Source organism: Canis lupus, chromosome 30, assembly GCF_003254725.2.
Source record: "Canis lupus dingo isolate Sandy chromosome 30, ASM325472v2, whole genome shotgun sequence".
In the NCBI taxonomy this organism is placed as follows: Eukaryota; Metazoa; Chordata; class Mammalia; order Carnivora; family Canidae; genus Canis; species Canis lupus.
This window is the reverse complement of record NC_064272.1, coordinates 4,424,725-4,446,119: the sequence shown is the minus strand read 5'-3', so window position 1 is coordinate 4,446,119 and position 21,395 is coordinate 4,424,725. Positions and strand designations below refer to the sequence as shown.

The 21,395-nt window shown below is 40.4% G+C and overlaps 1 protein-coding gene across 12 annotated transcripts in view; it reads right to left on the bottom strand.

Moving 5' to 3' along the window:
• The window catches only part of CDIN1 (CDAN1 interacting nuclease 1), a 232,985-nt gene that overhangs the window by 67,606 nt on the left and 143,984 nt on the right, over nucleotides 1–21,395 (bottom strand). The window contains exons 11-12 of one of the 12 annotated variants that reach the window (XR_007407339.1): nucleotides 3,757–3,882; nucleotides 1,185–2,025 (exon numbers count right to left, since the gene is read on the bottom strand). The exons of 8 other annotated variants lie outside the window; for them this stretch is intronic. The gene's annotated coding sequence lies outside the window, so the exon portion shown is untranslated. Of the gene's footprint in view, nucleotides 1–1,184; nucleotides 2,026–2,081; nucleotides 2,747–3,751; nucleotides 3,883–7,803; nucleotides 7,962–21,395 lie in introns of those variants that run through there. 3 more of the 12 variants (XR_007407337.1, XR_007407340.1, XR_007407338.1) reach the window with 3 other exon arrangements.

Here is a 21,395-nt window from a genome sequence, read left to right as displayed (position 1 = left end):
CTCCTTGTGTGAAGGGTATTGCTGCCTTTCCAAGGATCTGTGGTGGGGGTGGGGGGAGGAAAATCTGCTGCAAGTGCCGATGGGTTTCAAGTTGTATAAAATTACCGTAAACTGCACATGCATATGGATCGTGCCGTCACTTTTTTTTTTTTTTTTTTTTTGCACAAATGTGATCAACTCGTCTTTTCTCATTGTACACAACGAAGAGACCAAGGCCCAGCAAGGCCCAGAGCCTCACCCAGTTTAGGAGCTGGCTTTGCTACAACAAAGAGATCGGCCCTACTGAAACCTAAGTGGAAGCCCTAGATGATGTAGTTGCCGAAGTGTCACTCCAGTGCTTGGCACCCGAGCCACCTCTGACGTGTTGGGGTCGGAAGCCTCTTCAACCCATTTTCCAGCTTGTTGCGAGGTTGGCAGCGCGTCGCCTCAGATCATCGGAGGGACAGGCGCCGTGCGGGGCCCAGCGAGCCAGGCCGGGGTGTGGCTCGGCCCGGGAGGGCCGCCCTCAGCCTCCGGGGCGTCTCCAGTTTGTCTGTCCATTCTTCAACAGGCTAGGACGGCAGGCCTCCAGGAGCTTGGCCATTACTGCCGTCGTGTCAAACAGCGCCTGGGGCGCAGGCGGCAACACTGGGCTCCGTGGAAGTGGGGGTGCGGCCTGCGCCTCAGCCCGTGCAGCCATCCAGTGGCCGGCCTGTGAGAGGCTGCTACGGTGCCTCACAAATTCATTGTCAGGTTCCAGCCTCTAGCTGTTCTCTGATTGTTCTAAATACTTGACAAACTGAAGCCTTTTCACTTTCCGTCGAAATTGCCTCATCTCCCTGTCAGGGCGCCATGGGGGACTCCATTACTTTCCTGACTCCTTTCCCCTCCTGACAAGTCATTTAGCTGGCTTCTTGTTGTGAAGGCTGTCCATGTCAAATTAGCCGGGGCCCCTATTGTCCTTATTACCACTCGAAAAGCTATCATGAGTAATGCTACGGGGTCCCTCAGTTGTCATCATTTGTCAGAAAGAAAGGGAGTGTGGTTACATATAGCTGACAGGTAATTTCAGTGTCTACAATTATCCCAATTAGTCTTGTCATAAACAATTCGATAAATGCACACCAATACAAACAGATAAACACACCAAGGTCTCTCACTATTAATGCTGTGTAATGGGTAAATCAGTGATATAATGCTATATTTTATTTATTTATTTTTTTAAACCATCCTCAGCTGTGAGCTGGCACTTGCTACCTGGTCAGCACAAATTGTACCATCTACTTTCATTAGCTCATCACCATGAGAAAATTTGAAAGGCTGTGACAAAATTCATTTAGAGAGAGAGGGGAAGAGCAGATTGTTACAACACCTGCTTTAGGCAAGGATACAACAAAGGTTCCCTTTACGTCAGTTCTGGGCAACGATGGACTTTAACATTGACCATTTTGCGTTAAAACAGCAACATGTGAAATATGATAGAAATGGGGGAATGGGAAAATTATATCTGCACTGAGATTAGGAACACAGTTTGAAAGAGAGAGAAAGGGGGGGGGGGAAGCCTGCTGCCAAGTGCACCAGTCAGCAACTATATATCAGAAAAGATTGTGGGCCAGTAGTTCATATGTAAGGTTGTATCAGTTCTCTCCAACTAATGATTCCCATTTTGTTTTTAAAACTGCACCTTAAAATCATATATATAAAGATTTCCATGTTCAGTGTCAAAGTTATTTATCTGCTCCAGTATTCCTATGGATTTGTTTAATAAAGGCATCAACGTTGCTCCTTGCCGGACTCGGTACAGAGGTGATTAAGACTCAGCAAGTGTAGATGCTGGCTCACTCACATATTCTCTGAACACTGGGGAATGAACCTGTTTTAACACAACATCCTCTAGGAGGACTCTTCAGTTATATGCCGTATTCAACTCTGAATGAAACACCGTTAAGTCTGCTCTTGTGATCCACATAAATAAATGCTCAAGACTCAGCATCTGTAGCGTCCACTGCACTCTGTCTGTTTGCTGACCGCAATCTTAAGTGATGGCTGAAAAACCCAACACAAGGATATTGTTGTAGGAAATTGCTCTTGGCAACTATTTGTTCAAGCTCAAGATTTTTTTTTTTTTTTTAAACCAACACTAAGAACCCACCAGAAAATAGGACAGGTCTCCCTAATGAGTAATCTATTTTAGCACAGTCTTGTCTAGGCATGACAGTTTACTGAGAGGCTTGAAAAACTCGTAATTACCAGTGTTACAGGGCAATTAATGTATATTACACTGCACTACTCATGGCAGCAACTGTCATTTTCTCAATAAAAATGAGTACTCTTCAGCTAAAGGTGACATTAATTGGGACTTTAATGACTATGCAGAGGAGCTGAAGCCAAATATGAACAAAACAGCGATTCAATGAGCGACTTCAGAAACGAGAAAATTGTACTAAAATGAGATTAATTGCTGTTTAGAAAAAGGAAAGAACCTAAAAAGCTATTAAATTGCAGGGTTTGGGTGCCCGGGTGATGGTTGTGATGTTAATCTTGCATTCTCGCAGCAGGCAAATATTCACGAAATTCAGAGCCTTTTGACAGCAGGAAAAATCATGTATGCTTAACTTCAATCCATCAAAAATATATTTCAGCTTTTATCAGTGTTCTAAATACTTCTGCAATTTCAAAAATTACTGCTCCATTCCTTGGCTGTCATCATGCAAATGTGAACACTGTCAATATTGCTATGAAAAATTTCCCAGCTTCAAAAGGCCTACTTCAGTGATAAAGAAAGAAAAACGTGAAGATTAGAATTGCAAAACACACACTACTAATATAACAGAAATCAAACAATAAGAATTTAATGTTTAAGTTGTGGAAACTGCTAAAATAGAAAATGATGGGGTGGGTTTTTTTTTGGGTAAAAAAAAATCAAAGAAAAATAATTCTGAAATTCTTTCAAGGCTTGTAACTTTATGCTCAATTAATCATCACCAATAATTAGGACAGAATTTTGCATCTGACTTCAGGTGCTATAATTATTAATACTGCCCCCTCTTTTCTGAAAGCCTTTATCCTTGCTTCTAGGGTTCTTTGAAAACAATGATATAATTGTTTTTCTTTAGGGCTTTTTCAATATTGTGAGAGTATATACACAAAACCTAGCACTTAAACTTTGACATGTAGGAAGGATAAATTCCAAAGATTGGATAACTCCAAAGTTATTTACTCTATAACTTGAATTTTTTTTAAAAGAGAAAGATGAGCAATTTAGTATTTTTGTGAAAGGGAGTTCTCAAAAAAAGTTACTTTTGGACAGAAATGTATGCATTTGCAATCGCTGGCCCCATAAAAAGATAAGACTTGACTTTAGAATACTGTGCATTTTCCTACTGCATAAGTAATTCTGTTTGTTCTGCATTTTAATATTTAAAGAGCCTTCTCATCTACAGTTTAGGTCAGGGCTCAAGACACATTAACACACATCTAATTCTGGTCATCCTCAGCACACATCCACTAAATAATGGGGGGGGGGGTGGTGGAGGCGGAATAGTGTACTGTCCATCTTCAAATCAATGATAAGCTCTGTCTATTCTAAAAATCCAGAAATACTAATCACCTAACCTCCATTACGAAGACTGCTTATTGGCCACTTGGCCACTTGTCTGCCACTATGTATGTGCATGTGTGTGTGTGTGTGTGTGTGTGTGTGTGTGTGTATACAGGGCCACTGAGAGGGATGGGGCATGGGGGGGGGCGGGAGTGGGGAGAGACACACGTGCATACCCCTGCGTGTCTATACTCAGCGACTGGATGGTCTGCTAAAGTTGATCTTCCAGCTGTTTCATTCACTATAAACACGCTTTCTTGAGTTTCTTTGAGTTTTGAATCTCAGCTTGATTGCAGTCATCTCTGTAAGACAAGTTGTTTCCAGTTGTTTCCAGGGTCCTGCATTCCCTAGTACTATCTGCTCCTCCTCTTCCTACAATTTCCTCTTTTCTTATATCTAGACTATTTTGTTAACAGCACAATTCTTCCTCAAGAGTCTAACAAATGTCCTTTTTAGTCTTTTTTGGGGGGTGAGGATTGGGGGGGTTAAAAAGGGGCCTTTGTTATTCATTGCGCCATTTCAAAAACTAAGCTTCTCTCCTACCTCAAAAACAGCTTTATTTTAAGGACAAAAATGCACCAAGCTCCTCCTAAAAGTCTTTTCAGGCAGTCCTTAGAGAAGACAGGTGCCTTTGGCTAAATTATCTCTACTGACAAACCATTCACATAAATTCGTTTTTTTTTTTTTTTTAAAAAAACAACCTACATGTCAATAGTTTGATTCCATTTTGTCTATGCAAATACCATTGATAAAAATTTCAATGGAAGTTTTCAAGGAGTGGAAGAGTTCCAAACTAGGTATTGAAATGGGACTCAGGAATAGGATACTAATTCACCAAACTTGCCAAGAATGATCTAACCCAGTAGCCATACAAAGGCAACTGCAAACCATCTACATGATCCCAGATAATCCCTTCTACTGTATCTCTCGGATCTCATCTCCATTCTGCAGTTTACTGCATGAGGCTCTATTTGGGGCTCCAGGTTTCCCACTTGCAAAAAACAGGAGCAACTTTGTCATGCTAAATTTGCTGCATGTGAACTAAGCGCTGAGCACTTGGCAGACACCACCAGCTCCAGGACTGTTAACGATTGGAATAAACTTTTAAGGAGAGTCCCTAAAGTGAATTTGATACTGTTGTTCAATTGCTGAAATTCTTTACCCGCCACAGTGGTGCTCTGAGAAAAGGTGATCATCCTGAATCGTGAGAAACACTTGTACAAAAAAAGCAGGAAGCACTGCTCTCTCAGCTAAGCCTGGAATTCCATTTTTAACCTCATTATTATTTTGCACAAATATCATAGGTCTCTCTTCCAAAATGCTACTCAATGGTTCAAATTTCTCATTTGGGCCCCTCCTAAGATTGAAATGTACCACGATGCCCGTCAACCTCACAACTGACAGATAATGTTTAAGCTGGGAAGAGTGACAAGCTACAGGGACTTTTTTTTTTTTTTTTTTTAATCAATTCCAGGAGATTAGGAAGATGCATTTTTAGATACATACCCTCAGAACATTATAAACTCAGTGAGAAGCCAAACTGGAATATCTCAAGTTTGGAAGATGAACAATATTTTGATGTGCCAAGGCTAATACGTTATATGTTTCAAGTCTTACTATTAAGACCTGTAGCAACTGTTCTAAGAGATGAGTAGAAATGAAACAAATGGTAAATGTTTATTCAGTCATACAGTTCTGAAAGAAAACAACTGTTAATTTGCATTAGCTTGGGATCACTTAGCAGACTGCATTTCAAGAGCTATCCCCTCTTCGGCAGCCCATAAAAGAGGAAGTTTTCATTTGCTCCCCTTCCACCTGCTCCGGCTACAGGGAATTCCATTTAAATTTATTTTCTACTCACCAATACTCAACAGATCAAAAGTCACTTGCATATAGATGCTGTTCTTTGTCAGTCTATGGAAGAGAAAGTCAACAGGCCTAAACACCTGAGGGTCGATACAGAGAGATGTAGCCCCACCTCATCTCTCCATCTTCCAGTATAGAAAATTCTAGAATGCTAAACTTCCGGTATCTTCTGAGTCATCAAATAAATTAAATACTATGTAATATCATTTAGTGTGATCAGGACAGTTATTCTGCATAGATAAAAGTTTACTGCCCTGTATATATGGGTAACAGAATGTATGTAAATCTTACTGTAGAGTAATATCCTCTGACTTCCCTGTTCACTATCTCCAGTCCATGCCCCAAATAAGGTGGGGAATAAGAGAAAAGGTGAGTAAAGGTGGGTCTTGGGGGAAGGGAGTCTGTGTCTCAAGGGGGTTTTATACAGCCTTTGGCCCTCCAGCAATCCCAGAACTTTCAATGTAAAATAGATATGGTTAGGCCATCACTGCTCTCGATCTTCTCAAGATTTTGACACTTTAGAAAAGTGATTTTCTGGAGCAGAAAATCAGTCATAAGGAGCTTTCCTGGAATGCAAGACCAGTTAACCCTGGCTAAAAGAGAAAAAGAAGTCTTACAGGGATGAGGGAACAAAATGGGCTTCAATGAAGGTAAATGACCATAATGTCTTGGTCCGGAAAGTGAGAGTGGGGACAAAGGAAGTGTGCACTGGTGAGGCTGGGAGGTGGTAGGAGAGGGTGAGAGGTGGTAGGTGAGAAGAGAGAGCAAGGAGAAAAGGAAGAGATATCAGATATCTTTATCTTAAGATTCTTTATCTTGGCTTGAAAGAGTTTTTGTTTCCAGAGTCAGCTAAGTGATGTGGGGGGTAAGAAACCTACTGGGCCTCAGAACCCAGGTCAGGAACTGTGTGGATCTTTAGCAGGTCCAATGGTCCTCTACCTCTAAAGGAAGCAACGTGTGCAAGAGGCCCAGTAACAGAAACCACTTCAGTAAAGGGCACCCAGTTACCCAATCCAGATGAGGTCAGTGGTACTTCACTGGACAGTGTCAGCTTCCAGTTCCTATTTAAACCAAAATGTTCTGGGGAAAAAGCCACTAACACAGTGCTTTCCTGTAGATACCCACTTCTCTTTCTAAGGCACCACTACAATCGGACACTGAGATAAATTCAAAGCTCTAGAAGCCATCCAACTTTATTTTTCCTCAACATTTTCACTCCGAGCCTCAACTTCTTCCATTGCTTGAATCCGTTTCTAACCTGCTTCTAGGTAGGGAATGCTCAGCAGTGTCTGAAAGGTCATATCAGCCAAAGAGCATTGAGGCAAGAAGGTCTTTCTCCTGTCTCTTCATTCTCAGCTTAGAATAGGATGACTTTTTGTGTTCTGGGCTTCATCTTAGGATCTTAAAATCTCATTGTTACTCTTGGTGGGGAGAAACCATTCTTTTTATTCACAATTTTGTACATATTTTGAGCTGCTATGTGCAACTAGAATGAGGCGGGCTGGTAGTCATACTAACTTTAGAACTGTCAAGGTGGTATTGGGCAGTGTTAAAAGAACATCTTTTTCAGGACTATGCAAGCATTCTTACGATGTTAAGAGATGAGCTGAATCTCATCTCAATCACATGTCTGCCTGTTTTAAATCTATTAGGACTACAGATATGTTTTATCAATAAAATAGAAGGAATGAAGTTCTTGGTATAAGCAAATATAAAGGACACTTGGTTAAGTAGTCAAAATATTCATCTTGTGGCTATTTTGTGTTATCTATCTATCTATCTATCTATTTATTTATTTATTTATTTTTGCTATTTTGCTTTTAAAGATTTTATTTATTTATTCATGAGAGAGGCAGAGGGGAGAAGCAGGCTCCCTGCAGGGAGTCCGATGTGGGACTCGATTCCAAGATCCCAGGACCACGCCTTGAGCCAAAGGCAGACACTCAACCACTGAGCCACCCAGGTGTCCCTCATCTTGTAGCTATTGGTCTAAAGTTTAAAATACCTGAATTAATCAGAATGGGTTTCCCCTATCTAGTAGCATCATACAAATTTTAGAGGTTTATTTATTTCTATTTTTATAAGATTTATTCATTTTAGAGAAAGAGAGGGAGAATGAGGAGGAAGGGCAGAGGGAGAGCGTCTGCTGAGCATGGAGCCTGATATGGGGCTCGATCTCATGACCCTGAGATCATAAACCAAGAGCTGGATGCTTAACTGACTATGCCCCCCAGGTACTCCACCGTTTATTTATTTTAATGTCATGGAACAGATATATAAAAAATGAAGATGGAGGTTTCTGGCCTTTTATGTTAACAAAAAGTCAAATACTTTTTTCTATTTTTTTTTCTTCTGACCTTTGAGTTATCCCCTGAAGTAGCCCTGCAGCTCCAGCTCTTGGTCTCTATGGCTTTTCCTAATTAGTCTGGTAGGTCTTGGTCTTGCTTTTCACTAGGTGGGTTATCAGGCTGGGCCTCTTCTATAGTATAGCTGTTAGTCTTCTAAAGTTTTGGAACTGGTGTTCAGGAAATTAAAAAAGGGAAGAGATATGTGAATTGGCCAAAGAGCTAACATTCTTAAAATTGTCCTTACTTGGAATGGGGACAGCTAGATCAGAATCGGCCTCCTTCTGCAAGACTGAGTTCGAGCTACTGCCTCAGTGATCCTAATATCCCATGTTAACCTACCACAGCACCCCACCCTCTCTCCCACATACACTACAGACTGTGAGCTCTTTTTTTTTTTAATTAAACTTTTTTTTTTATTTACGATAGTCACACACACAGAGAGAGAGAGAGAGAGAGAGAGAGAGAGAGGCAGAGACACAGGCTCCATGCACCAGGGAGCCCGACGTGGGATTCGATCCCGGGTCTCCAGGATCGCGCCTTGGGCCAAAGGCAGGCGCCAAACCGCTGCGCCACCCAGGGATCCCAAGACTGTGAGCTCTTTGAGGGAAGGACCCGCTTTCGTCCTTGGAAGCCTGGTACACAGTAAACGCTAAACAACACTTTCGTTGAACAGTAAAACAATCCTAGTTCTGACGCTAATGAATTAATCTTGGAAAAGTCACTTTATCTTTCTGAGTTTTGCTCTACTATCCATTAAAATGCTTTCAGTTTCCTAGAGGGATGGTTAGGCTCAAAGAAAATAATGAATGTAGAAGTGCTGTATAAATGCAATAGATCACTACATCTGTTGTTAATAATTACCACTTGGATTTATACAATAAAGTTGCACTGTTCAATGGGAGGACGAAGTAGGGTTCTTAACAGTCTTAACAATTTGAGCCATAAGCACTTTATGAAAATCTAGTTTTCTGAGAATTCTAAGATGTCAGGTCATACCCACACAGTTTTTACCCCCAACTCCTGTTCCCCCCCGCTCCCCCCCCCCCCCCCCCCCCCCCCCCGCCATCCTAGCCCCTGCTCCAAATCAGCATGCAGATCTTTTCTAGGCTCTGGATCCTGTTCTGCTCAGGAAGAGGTGATGCACTTAGGTGAAAAGGGCTTAGGAGTTTGTATGTGAATGCACTTTTGTTAGGATGACACACAATGCTTCTGCAGAAAGTGCCTGATTCTGCTGAGGTGACCAAAAGGTCAGGTGGGCCCCAATCAGTGTCCTTCCCCTTGTCCCCAGCACCAATGCTCCTTACTCCTTCATGTCCTATATCCTTTCTCTGCTCAGCTGCCCCATACAAGGAAGAGAAGTCGGAGAAAGGGAGGCTTTGGAGACATAAAACTACCTAGACTCAGGGTTGTTTGGAAGCTATTAAGCTGGAGCTAACCTAACAAAAAATGCACAGATCTACCTTAAAAGAAAAAAAAGCAAAACCAAAAACCTTCAGCAAGAGCCACTGTTCAAATACCGATATAACAGCGCCCCCATTCCTTATGCTCAGACACCAGTAAGAGAGAAAGAGCTGAGTTCAGACCGAATGGTGCCAGAGACTTCATAAAATAGTATTTATCTAGTGTAGAAGGAATAATTTCCACAGACAGCTGAATTATTTGAGAATCTATACGAATAACTGAACCTCAGAAACCCGGGCGAGCATCAGTGCTACACGAGCCACATGTCCCAAATTCCTGAAAAGAAGAAAGGCACTGCAGGTGAATCCAGTGCAGGGGATTATTTTTAAGTTAGTAGAGCCAGACAAACACATTGTTTGCTTTTTGTCATCTGGTTTGTCTTAATCATGAGCTAAAAATTCATTTATAATGCTGTATACAAATGTCATGTTTATATCGATATCATATGCTGCTTGCTTGAAATCATATACATTAAAATTAAGAACAGAAATCCAAGTTAATGGTCAAAGACAACCAATAACAAAACCACTAAATTCCAGTTGTCAAACATCATTTAATATGTGTATTTCTGTTTTTTTTTAAAACAGTAATTATCAAAACTAAAGTGATATGAGTGAGTGTTTATGACTTCCTATTGAAAAGTCCAAATTACAGAGCATTCATTTCAGGCTGAAGAAAATCATGTGGCCATCCCTGTGCGATGGCCTAGTGACTTTATATCCTCTTGTCAAACCTCAGCAGTTTTATTTGTAGTGATACATGCCGGAGAAGGTTGGAGGTTAAAGTTGACAGGAGGGGCAACAGGAAAATCAACCAACTCCTTTCAAGAGATTACAACCTTTAACATATTTGGGTCTGTCGGCAGTTTCTGCAAACTTTACAAGTCTGTGGTTGGTGGTGTTTTTAAAACACTGATCCTCAAATCAGAGGTTAGATGAATCCAGTAAATGGTCTTTTACTTTGAAATAATCCCAAGTGGTTAATGTACTTCCCCCCTCCCACCCCCACTTTATTGCCGTAAATTTTTTTTGGGCTTAAATCTAAAACTATAGAAAAAAAATCTGTTTATTTTTCAAGTATCTGAGATCATGGAAAAGAGAAATTATTAACCCTAACTCATGACGTGGCTCCAAACACAAGGAAGCAGCTGTTGGAAAAGAAAAAAAGGGGGGGGGGGTGGAGTCCCTTGCTGGAGACAAACCCTGTGTGGGCTCTTGGGCAAGGAGACATTTTATTAGGGCATTGGCTTTCCCCTGCAGGCAGTGTTCAGACTCTTCAGCCATCTCACACTCAACACAAGGGGCTCCCTGACTAGCCATGGGCAGCACAGCAGAGGGCTCTAACATAGTAACATTTGTAACATAGTTACAAACCAAGACCAGACAATGACTCCCAAAGCATCTCACCCCCAAATCTGTTTTCCTCAACATGGCCTACACTGGTTTCCCTATGGGGTAAGTCCCAGTATTCAGTACTTCTAGCTACCTTTTAACCAATGTGGATTTTGTTCTCAGCCCTGTATATACTTGAACTCACTAAATCCCCTGAGAATCCAAATTGTGCTTGCTTTACAGATGAGTAAAAAAAAAAAAAAAAAAAAGATAAATCAAGTGATTTGCCCAAGGCTAGATGGGAATCAAACTTAGCACTTCCCTCCTCCAAACCTGTGCCCTTTCTACTCATCTATCCCACTTCCTGGTTTGTAACTAATGATGTAAATAATTTCTAGACTATAGTCATTCATGTTTCAATTTTTTATTATCATTAGCTGATTTTAAATGTGTTGTGTAGTATGAATAGCAGTAAGGGAACAAGGCTCAGCAGGAAACATCCTCAGGTCCTATATGCGGTCAGCAGGTGTTTGGAATTGGGGTCTAATAATATTATTGGCTGATATTAATTATTAAGAGAAATGTTTTATGTTGAAAGAGTTCTCAAACAAAAAAGTTCTTTTTGACAGCAGCTATAGAATATTAAAGACTTGAGAAATTAAAGCAATTCCTAATATAAATGTTAATTTCATCTCTGTTTTTAAATGTTTTGCCCAACCCACAGATTATAGAATTCAACGCGGAGTGACTTAATCTCAGTGGGCCTCAGTTTCCTCACTGGTAAAATACAGTTGTATCTACAGGAGGAGTTGGCTAGCTGTAAAATCTATAAATATATGACTTAAAAAAATCCTGCTTAATTCTAGCAATTGAGTTCATAGAGTTTTTCCAAGATATAGACACCAACCTTTACAAATCAAAGTGAGAGGAAAACCACAACTCTGAAAAATTTACTTATAAAAAAGGACATGCAGTGAATGAAAACCCTTAGCTAACTGAAGCCATGCAATGGCCAGTTCTTTTTTGTGAACCCTTGTGACTGCACATAAATATTTTAAAAATAAATTGCTTTAGGAATGACCTAAACTATTTTTCTCACCCAAAAATGTCTGTCATAGGTGTTATGGGAATCATTGACTTTTATTTAGAGAGATAATATAACAAACGTTTCGCAAACATTGCCACTCAATGTTTAAGGTGAGGAAACACACGATTGAAATATTTTTAAGAAATGCACCAACTACTGGGGCACCCTGGGTGGCTCACTGGGTTGGGTATCCAACTCTTGATTTCAGCTCAGGTCATGATCTCAGCCCCACGTCAGGCTCCGTGCTAGGTGTGGAGCCTGTTTGGGAGTCTCTCTCTCCTTTCCCCTCTGCCTCTCTTCTGCTCACACACATTCTAAGAAACTAAAATAAAATAAAAATAAATTCAAAATAATTTTTAAAATGCACTAACTGCTTAAAAACTGACAATAATTTGGGGATCCCTGGGTGGCGCAGCAGTTTGGCGCCTGCCTTTGGCCCAGGGCGCGATCCTGGAGACCTGGGATCGAATCCCACGTCGGGCTCCCGGTGCATGGAGCCTGCTTCTCCCTCTGCCTGTGTCTCTGCCTCTCTCTCTCTCACTGTGTGCCTATCATAAATTAAAAAAAAAAAAAAAAAAAAAAAAACTGCCAATAATTTGAAAATGTATGTATTTATTTATTTTAAATATTTTATCTATTTATTCATGAGAAACAGAGAGAGAGGCAGAGACATAGGCAGAGGGAGAAGCAGGCTCCTCGAGGGGAGTCCCATGTGGGACGCGATTCCCCAGGGCCCTAGGACCATGCTGAAGGCAGGTCAAGCTGAAGGCAGACGCTCAACCACTACGCCTCCCAGGAGCCCCTGTTTTTGTTATTTAAAAACACATTCCATAAGGATTTCTGGTAGGAAATGTGCCAACATTTTTTTTTTAAGATTTTATTTATTTATTGGAGAGAGTGCGAGAGTGAGCGTGATCACAGAGGGAGAGGGAGGAAGCAGATTCCCTGCTGAGCAGGGAGCTGGATGCGGGGCTTGATCCCAGGACCCCAAGATCATGACCTGAGTCAAAAGCAGATGCTTAACTGACTGAGCCATCCGGGTGTCCTGAAAATGCTCCAACTTTTAGCAATGCCTTGTTTTCCTTTATTCACAAAGTGTCCAAGTACAGGCATGTGTGTATACATAGATACTTATATATGACATAACTAACAGAGAAATTTTATTTTTGTTTCCATTTTCTATAGATGGAAGAATTAAGGGAAAGAACACAGAATACCAGAAATCAGGAACCCTTGGTTCAAGTCCCATTGCAAATGAATTGGGCACTAAAGGACAAATGGTTTAAATGCCACTCAGTATTCTGAGTTTTACTCCTATTATAAATTCTCTTTCTAATATCTTACTTACCCTAGAGGAACAGGATAACATGTGTCCTTAGTATTTATGTTTCCTTTTTTCTTTTTTTTTTTTTTTTTTATTTATTTATGATAGTCACAGAGAGAGAGAGAGAGGCAGAGACACAGGCAGAGGGAGAAGCAGGCTCCATGCACGGGGAGCCTGACGTGGGATTCGATCCTGGGTCTCCAGGATCGCGCCCTGGGCCAAAGGCAGGCGCTAAACCACTGCGCCACCCAGGGATCCCTGTTTCCTTTTTTCCATCTCTACTGAACTGCTTTTAGTCCTTTTCCATTTCACACCTGAACTTCAGCAATAACCCCCAAACACCTGGTTTCTCTTTCCTCGTCTTTCCTGTATTTCTCTACCCCAAAACAAAACAATGAATAAAATCAAACAATGAACAAAACAACTCCGCCCCCACACCCCCAAACAAACACCTCTTACTGGTCTTCTACACTGTGGCTTAACAAGATTTCTAATTGGGTCAGCAACTTGCTTTAAAAAAACAAAAAACAAAAAACTCTATGTGCATTGCGCCAGAGACAATGTTTGAAGACTGTGGTATCACAAAAGGAATTTCTTAATCTGGCTCCTGTTCCTTATGCTCTAATCATACTGCTAACAGCTTCTACTGTTTCACACTTTTGGGCCTCAGCACATGCTGTTCCTTCTGTTCTAAACACTGTTCCCCCTCCTTTGGTCTCTCTTCTCTAAGCTGGGGCTGGTATAAATGAGCCTCCTGAGCTTCTACTCTGTACTCCAGGCACATCTCAGCCCCAACACTTTCCATGCTGTAACTGTTGCTGTATTTGCCATTTGGCTTACTGGGTCGGGACCCCCTCTTAAACTGAGTTCATGGAGAGCAGAAATTGTAATTTGGGGAACCTCTGTACAGAGGCCTGGAGAGTGCCTGGTCTAGGTGCTGCTCAGTGATCACTTGAGTGATGGGAGGAAATGAATGAAAAGCTAAGGGAGTAAAAACATGGCAGGCAAACCTTATTATGCCTCTTAGTTCAATTCTCAAGTGTTTAGGTTTATTTCAAAATAATCTTTAAGCATATTTTTAGTACGTGAAGACTATAATCTCTAGTCCTGTTTGTTTAGCAGAGTGATTTGGGGTAGGTGAGGGGATGGCAGAGGAATCTATAAAATGATTTTCTACTTTCGAAAAAAATGCTATAACAAAATGACCATAAAAATTATTACACAATACAATGATAACTTTCTTAAATCTCTATTTGGAAATTAAATTTCCCTAAATATGATGCTTTTTATTTAGGAAGCAAATTACACACACATATACCCACAGAACAGTCTTTAGTGCTTAAAATAGTAGCAAGCACAAGAATGTCTGGGATTCATTTATTCCAAAGGCTTAAGAGGTATATTAAAAATTAACTTAAAAGATCATTTAAGAACTATGGCACAATTATGAACAGGATGTCTGTATATGCTTCTGTGTCCTATGATCTGAAAAAATGTTAATAATAGCTTAAATGAATAAATATAATTGGTAAGAATCAATCTTACCCTTAAAACATATTGACTGAGAATATGTGAAAATAGCACATTCATACAAATTTTGGTAGATATGTATAACCTGTATCAATAGTAAAATAATAACATAGATGAGAAAGGAAACTGGCTAATAGTTGCTTCAAAAGTTCTACAGATTCGTTAGAGTTCTCCCCAGTGGGCATGTGTATTTTTAGGAAGTAATGGTTGTCTAATGTAACAGTGAGGTCAGAATTGGATTATTCAGGCTGTAATAGATACCAACGTTGAACAAATTGTTAAATAGATTTACAAGGAGATACTATAAGTTGATTCAGGTCAGCATCATGTCTAAGTTCACTACTTAGCACAGGGTGAGTGCTTAATGGAAAATAATCGCAAATTTACTTTATCTTTTATAGGGCCTTGGCTCAGTGCTGATAACAAATGAAGTGTTTGACTTAATGTAAACTTTTTAGTGGTGTAAATATTCACTGCTTTTACAAATGCTGGGAAAATGCAAATTTTTCCCCTTTAATTTTATTATAATGGTCAAGAAGCCTCTGGTTGTTTAACTCGCACATATATGCCAGCTGGGTTGCCGTTAAGATCTACCTATCCTAATCTGGTCATACACAGACTCTTAAGTGTACAGGTAGTAAGACCACGGCCACTTATTCATCCTTTCTACTTACAGGCTTACTGTTGTATACAGAAGCAGCGGGAAATGAGATAATAGGTGCTCAGCTGCTCTGGGGATGGAGGAAGCTAGACACTACAGCATTCAGGTCAATGGCCATTTTTTACCAGACAAGCTTCATACCACAGAGATTATCCTGCAACTAAAATATTCAATGCTTCAAATTATACATGGGCTCAAAAAGCTGTGCACAAAATGGCACTAAACTTGAAGGCCATCTTCAAAGTTAGTCTAAATTTGAAGCACAGAGGGATCCAATTCAATGTGTCAGAATGCAATTCAACTCCTTTATTGAGATGTGTTTTACCATAATTGGTCAGAAAGACCTGCCCTGGTCACTTTATCCAGATCTGAAAGAATGTGTTCACTTACTTGCTTACTTTCTGTCTTTTGCATCATAATACAAGCTTCCCAAGGACAAAGCCCATACCTGTTTCGTTCATGGCTGCACTGCTGGTCCCCAGAATGGTGAACACAGTAGAAGCTCAATGTGTATCTGTTCAACAAGTGAAGCTTGCCCTCAAGCAGCTTACATTAGTTGGGCACATTAGACAGGGAAATAAAGTAGGGGTTCTTACTCAACCAGACCATCCTGGCCTACCCTGAGGGACACGTGGTCCTACAGATGCAGTTAGAGAAAGAAGTTCAGAGCCCATAATCCTCTGGCTTCTTGACCAAACATAGAGACAATATTAGTAGCATGGCTGGCTGACATTTGCTCCCCTCTGAAGGAACCAGGAAAACCAACAGCCCTATGGGTATGGACCACAGAGTCTGGGAGAGGCACTGGGCAGCCAGCCGCTGTCTCCACTGAAGCAGATGTTGCTCTGAAAAGCCTGCAGAGAAAGTGGGTCTTCTTTCTCACCGCAGAATTCCTTTTTACAAATATCAGACTAGAGTGCCAAAGACTTTGATTTTTTCCCAATAAAGTAAAAGCGAGGAAAAAAAAAAGTTTGCAAAGCTCCTACTGTTAATCATCTGGTGATGTACTTCTTGAAGGCTCGGTACATTTAGGGAAAAAGAGAAAACCAAAATTTTCACTGGCTTTAAGAAAAAACAAACACCAAAATGGAAAGTGTTTCTTTAGAATTAAAAATATTTAAGGAATGGGCTTCTGTACTGCCTTGTGGTTTCTCTTATGCCACAGGACACTGAGGGTGTGTGTAATGCTCACTCCATTACTAGGTCTCAGGTACAGAGGTGAGGGGGAATCCTGATGGCAGCAACCACTGACGGAGGGGCAGAAATGCTTGGGCTGTTTTGGTGACTGAATTTGATCCGATTAAATCATAAAAGCTGTACAGTTAGAACTTGGTATCAAGGAGGAACTCTGCAGAACACAAACTACCTTTAGGTGTTTAGGCCAAGTGGCAGGCTACAAATGGGCTGAGTCACTCCTCTACAACCTTATCAAGATCATTCCTGATTTCTTCCATTTTAATTTGCCTCAAATTTAGCATCTATCATCGTTAGTCCTAACCATTACTGATTTAACCATTAATGACAATACTGACAGCTAACAGATAGTGAGTGATTACCATGTGCGAGGCATGGTTCTAAGTACTTCATGCATGTAAGCCCATTTAATTCTCACAGCATCCTAGAAAGGGGAGTTTGTTAGTATCCCCATTTTTGAGATGAGGAAACTGAGTCTCAGAGAACTTAAGGCACTGGACCAAGGTTTCAAAGCTAGTAAGTGGCAGAGCCAGGCTGCCTGGGTGGTATGTTGGCTCTCGGGCCTACCCTCTTCTTAAACACATCATTTACTGCCTCATATTTCCTTTTTTTTTTCTGTCTCTTATTTCATAAATGGATTTGCAATAGTACCTTAACTCTCGTTGTTTTTTTCTTTCCAAATTATCCCTCACATTGGTCTCCATGTGATCTTTTAAAAATGCTACTTTCCTAATTAAAGTATTTCACAGGCTCCCCAGGGCCCATGTGATTTCTCCAAATTCCCTTCATGGCCTGGTTCCTATTTCTCCAGCCTCCACTCCTGTTTCCCGACACACAATTTATACTTCAGAGATAACCAGAGCACTTACAATTCCCTAAATACACCATGCATTTTCATGCTTCTGCACCTTTGCAACATACAACTAGGTCCGCCTTTTAACCACTTACCTGGAAAGTTACTGTGCCTTTCTTATGATCTAACTCAGGCCTTTCCCAATTACTCTGGCTGGTTGTTCCCATTCTGGGAACCCCATGCCAATAGCTATTGCACTTAGCACACAAATTCTGTTTTACATTTTTGTTCATTTTATCAGACTGGGAGCTCCCTGAGGTTAGGAGCCACGTGTATCTTTGATCTTTAATGACCGAGTCTAGCACACAGCATGTGTGAAAGGAATAAATGAACGAGTATGTGCATGAGTGAATTTCAGCACTCTGCTACAGTTTTGAAGGAAAATTAGTCTGTATTTGGAAATACTTATTCCATATAGGGAAACAAACAATAGGAAGGCTCCAGAAGGAAGCTTCGACTCAAGCACCCTGGGGTCTCAGAAATCTTTGAAGGTGCGAAGGAAATTGTGAGCAAGCAGCTCAGAAAACAAAGCTGAATTTGAAGTTGATTTGATACAGTTTACATAACCAATGCTGAATTCAAGATTCTGTTTTCTTTTTTACCTTCTTTCTGTGTGGGCCATTAAAATCTAACAATGTACTTTTTGTGTGTGTGTGTGTTTCCCTGTATATTAAGGAACACTAAAACAAGAGAAAATAATGTGAAGCATGCGCAAAAAGTGAATTGCTTTGCATAAGCTTGAGATCCTAAGAACATTTATGCATAAGAACATTTAATAGTAAGCTTTCATATCTCTTTTTGGATCACAGTATTCAGTTCATACTTATTTTACATGTTTGTTAGGTCCGTGTTCCAACTGGTCTTATCTGGTCGAGTGTTGGATGATGGTTCAGATAAATAGATCTACGGTACGAACCCTTCCTTTCCTAGGGTTCATACACATGCTATTTCCTGTAGGTACCTGGGGAAGTTACATAAAAGTTGGAATACTTGGTTTCTTTTTTTTTTTTTAAGATTTTATTTATTTATTCATGAGAGACACACAGAGAGAGGCAGAGACATCGTCAGAGGGAGAAGCAGGCTCCCCATGGGGAGCCTGATGTGGGACTTGATCCCAGATCCTGGGATCAGGACCTGAGCTGAAGGCAGACGCTCAACCACTGAGCCATCCAGGCATCCCTGGAATACTTGGTTTCATTTACTCTTTCCCTCTCAATCCATAGAAAAAAAAATCCTGGCTTAAGTATAAAATTTTGTGGTTATAATTTGTATCCAACGTTCAGGTACCCACAAAAACAAAATAATCGAGAGTACTTTTTTTCTGGAAAGTTCTTTCCTAGTGTTATGGGCTGAATTGTAGGCCCCCCAACCCCCAAATTCATGTTTATGTCCTAATTCCCATTACCTCAGAATGTGACCCTATTTGGAGACAGGATCTTTACCAGAGGTTAATTAGGTTAAATGAGGTCATCAGAGTGGGCCCTAATCCAGTAAGATTGGTCCCTACAGGATGAGGAAATTTGGACAGAGATATGTACAGAGGAAAGATGATTCAAAGACAGGAAGAAGACAGCCATCCACATGCCAAGAAGAAGAGCCTGGAAGAAATCTTTTCCTCACAGTCCTCAGAAGGAAACAACTCTGCCTACATCTTGATCTCAAGACTCCAGACTCCAGAATTGTGAGAAAATTAATTTCCGTTTTTTAAACCACCCAGTCTGTGATATTTTGTTATGACAGAATTTCATTTTATTTTTCAATGTTGGGACTTTGTAAACTGCAAACATGCTTTACAAACATTAAATTATCATCATAATTATTTGATGAGGTAATGCAATAAACTGGTCTTTAAGGTTTTTCAGACATACAAGATTTAGACCTAGTTGGAAATATTCCAGTCTCAAAAATACTGGAGGGAAAGTGATTTTGTTTCTACAAGGATCTCATGTCTGCATCAAGAGTGCATCTGAGGTTGCCCCACATGTCTCTCTTTTTTAGGCGGCTATGCCAATTCCCCAGGCAGAAGTCCCACACACTGCAGTGGACCGGAGATATATTTTGTTTGGCCTTCAGTATTCTTTTAAAAATGGAATTAATTTAACACCATTCAAGATGGAGGAGACTAAACATGAAAATCTTAACTCTCAGTATGTTTGGAGACCTGGAAGATGTGGCCATACTGGGCCAATTATACCTACATGGCCACAGTAGGTTGAGACTGAGTGGTGGTGGCTCCATCTCAAAGTGCTACTGGTTCTCAAGTTCAACAGAACTTCCCTTTAAGTGGTGTACCTGGCGCCTGTGAACATTTTATTTTGCAATCTCTGGTCCAAGCAGATGCCATCTAGGCTTTTCTAACTTGAGAGGTATGGTTGGTTAGGGTGCCTGGTGGATATTATTGTATTATTTACTTCCGAGTAGATAGCTTAGAAACAGTAGCATACCTCCTTTCCCCCTACCTCTCTCATATACCACCATCGATTTGATGATTATCTCCTGTCAGTAGACCACACGAGAGTTCCCAAGAGGGTATTCCAAAGGGGACACAGATATTAGATGCAAAAAGTGATCCTTTGGTCAAAGTTTAAGAAATGTAAAATAAATGATGACCAACATATCTCCTTGCTATGGAACTTCTCTGAGCCTTTGAAATTTTAATATAGTAAGGCAACATTTTCCAAAATCATTTGGTCACCCAACCTTTTTTTGAGGAGCATTTTTAGCAAATAGTATTCAGTGAAACTCTGACCCAAGCAAACTCTCTTCCCATACAAAATGTAATTATTTTTGCTAGCAAATGTGGATTTGTATAGTAAATATAGCACTTTAGGTGGATATTCAAATCACATTTTAAAAAAAGAATAAGACTTTGCATGATGTTTCATTGGAATATTAATTTCTCAATTTTTGTTGGCTGTGATATGTGCAGAGAGGGCCAACACTATAGATCTTTTAAATTCAATGAAATAGTTTTGTATAATTCTCTGTAATCAAAATGGAAATGGGAGGATGCATACTTATTTCCACTTGGCTCCAAGATCCTATCGTCTGCTTTATTTTAAATTTGGTAACATTTGGAATATTTGCATAATTAATTTTGAAGCTTGATACTTGCTAGTAATGGTTAACATGTGTCACAGTGTGCATTTCTCATAAAGGGTTTGATAAATTAATTGTAATATCGTCTCCAAACCTACTAATGGTGTATGAAACAATACCGCTAATTCTTTTTAAAAGTTGGCATTATTTCTCTCCGAAACTGCAGTGGGCTTCCTGGTAAAATAAAAGCAACAGAGAGAGGGGATGGCCTGTCTTATTCAAACTACAAAACCAAAAGACTCAGAACTCTTTATTTCTCTTACAAATACATTAGATTTGAAACATTCCTTCCAAGTGTCAGAAACATTAGGAACACTGAATGCTGATAATATGAACAATTTTTGCCATTAACATTGATACATATACTTATGTTTAAAGATACACTATGCTTATTCTAGAAAGACCTACTCATTTATTCCATAAATATTTATTAAGAGCTTTATTATGTACCAGGCACAGTTCTGGTCTTAGGGATACAGCAGTAAACAAAACAGACAAAAAACCCCTGCCCTTGAAGAACATTAGTTCTAGTGGGGCAAATAAGGGATAGCTTAGATTGTGCTAGGAGGTGAAAAGGACTACGGAGGAACACAAAGGAGGAATGGAAGGGGGAGGCTATTGGGGGTGGTCAGGTTAAACCTGAGAAGTGGCCCTGCATCTGACTTTTGACACTGAACCGCGTATGCACCTAGGGAAAGTGTTTCATGCCAGGGGGACATTCAGTGCAAAGGGCCTGAGGCAACAATGTATTCATCAAACGAGCTGAACAGCAAAGAGGCCAGAGTGGTTGATGCAAAGTGAGTGAAGAGAAATGTGGTAGGAGATGAGGGTACAGCAATGACTGGAGGGTGTGTGCAGGGCTGTGAAGGCCAATGTAAGGCCTTGAGCTCTTACTCTGGGTCAATTAGGGAATCAATGCAAGATTTTTTTTAACAGAGGATTAACACGGTCTTTTATTTGATGATCTGGATGCTTTGTTGAAAAAAGACTAGGAGGGTGAGGGTAGAAGCAGAGAGACCAGTAAGGAAGTCATCTCAGATAGAGTCTAGAAAGAGATGATG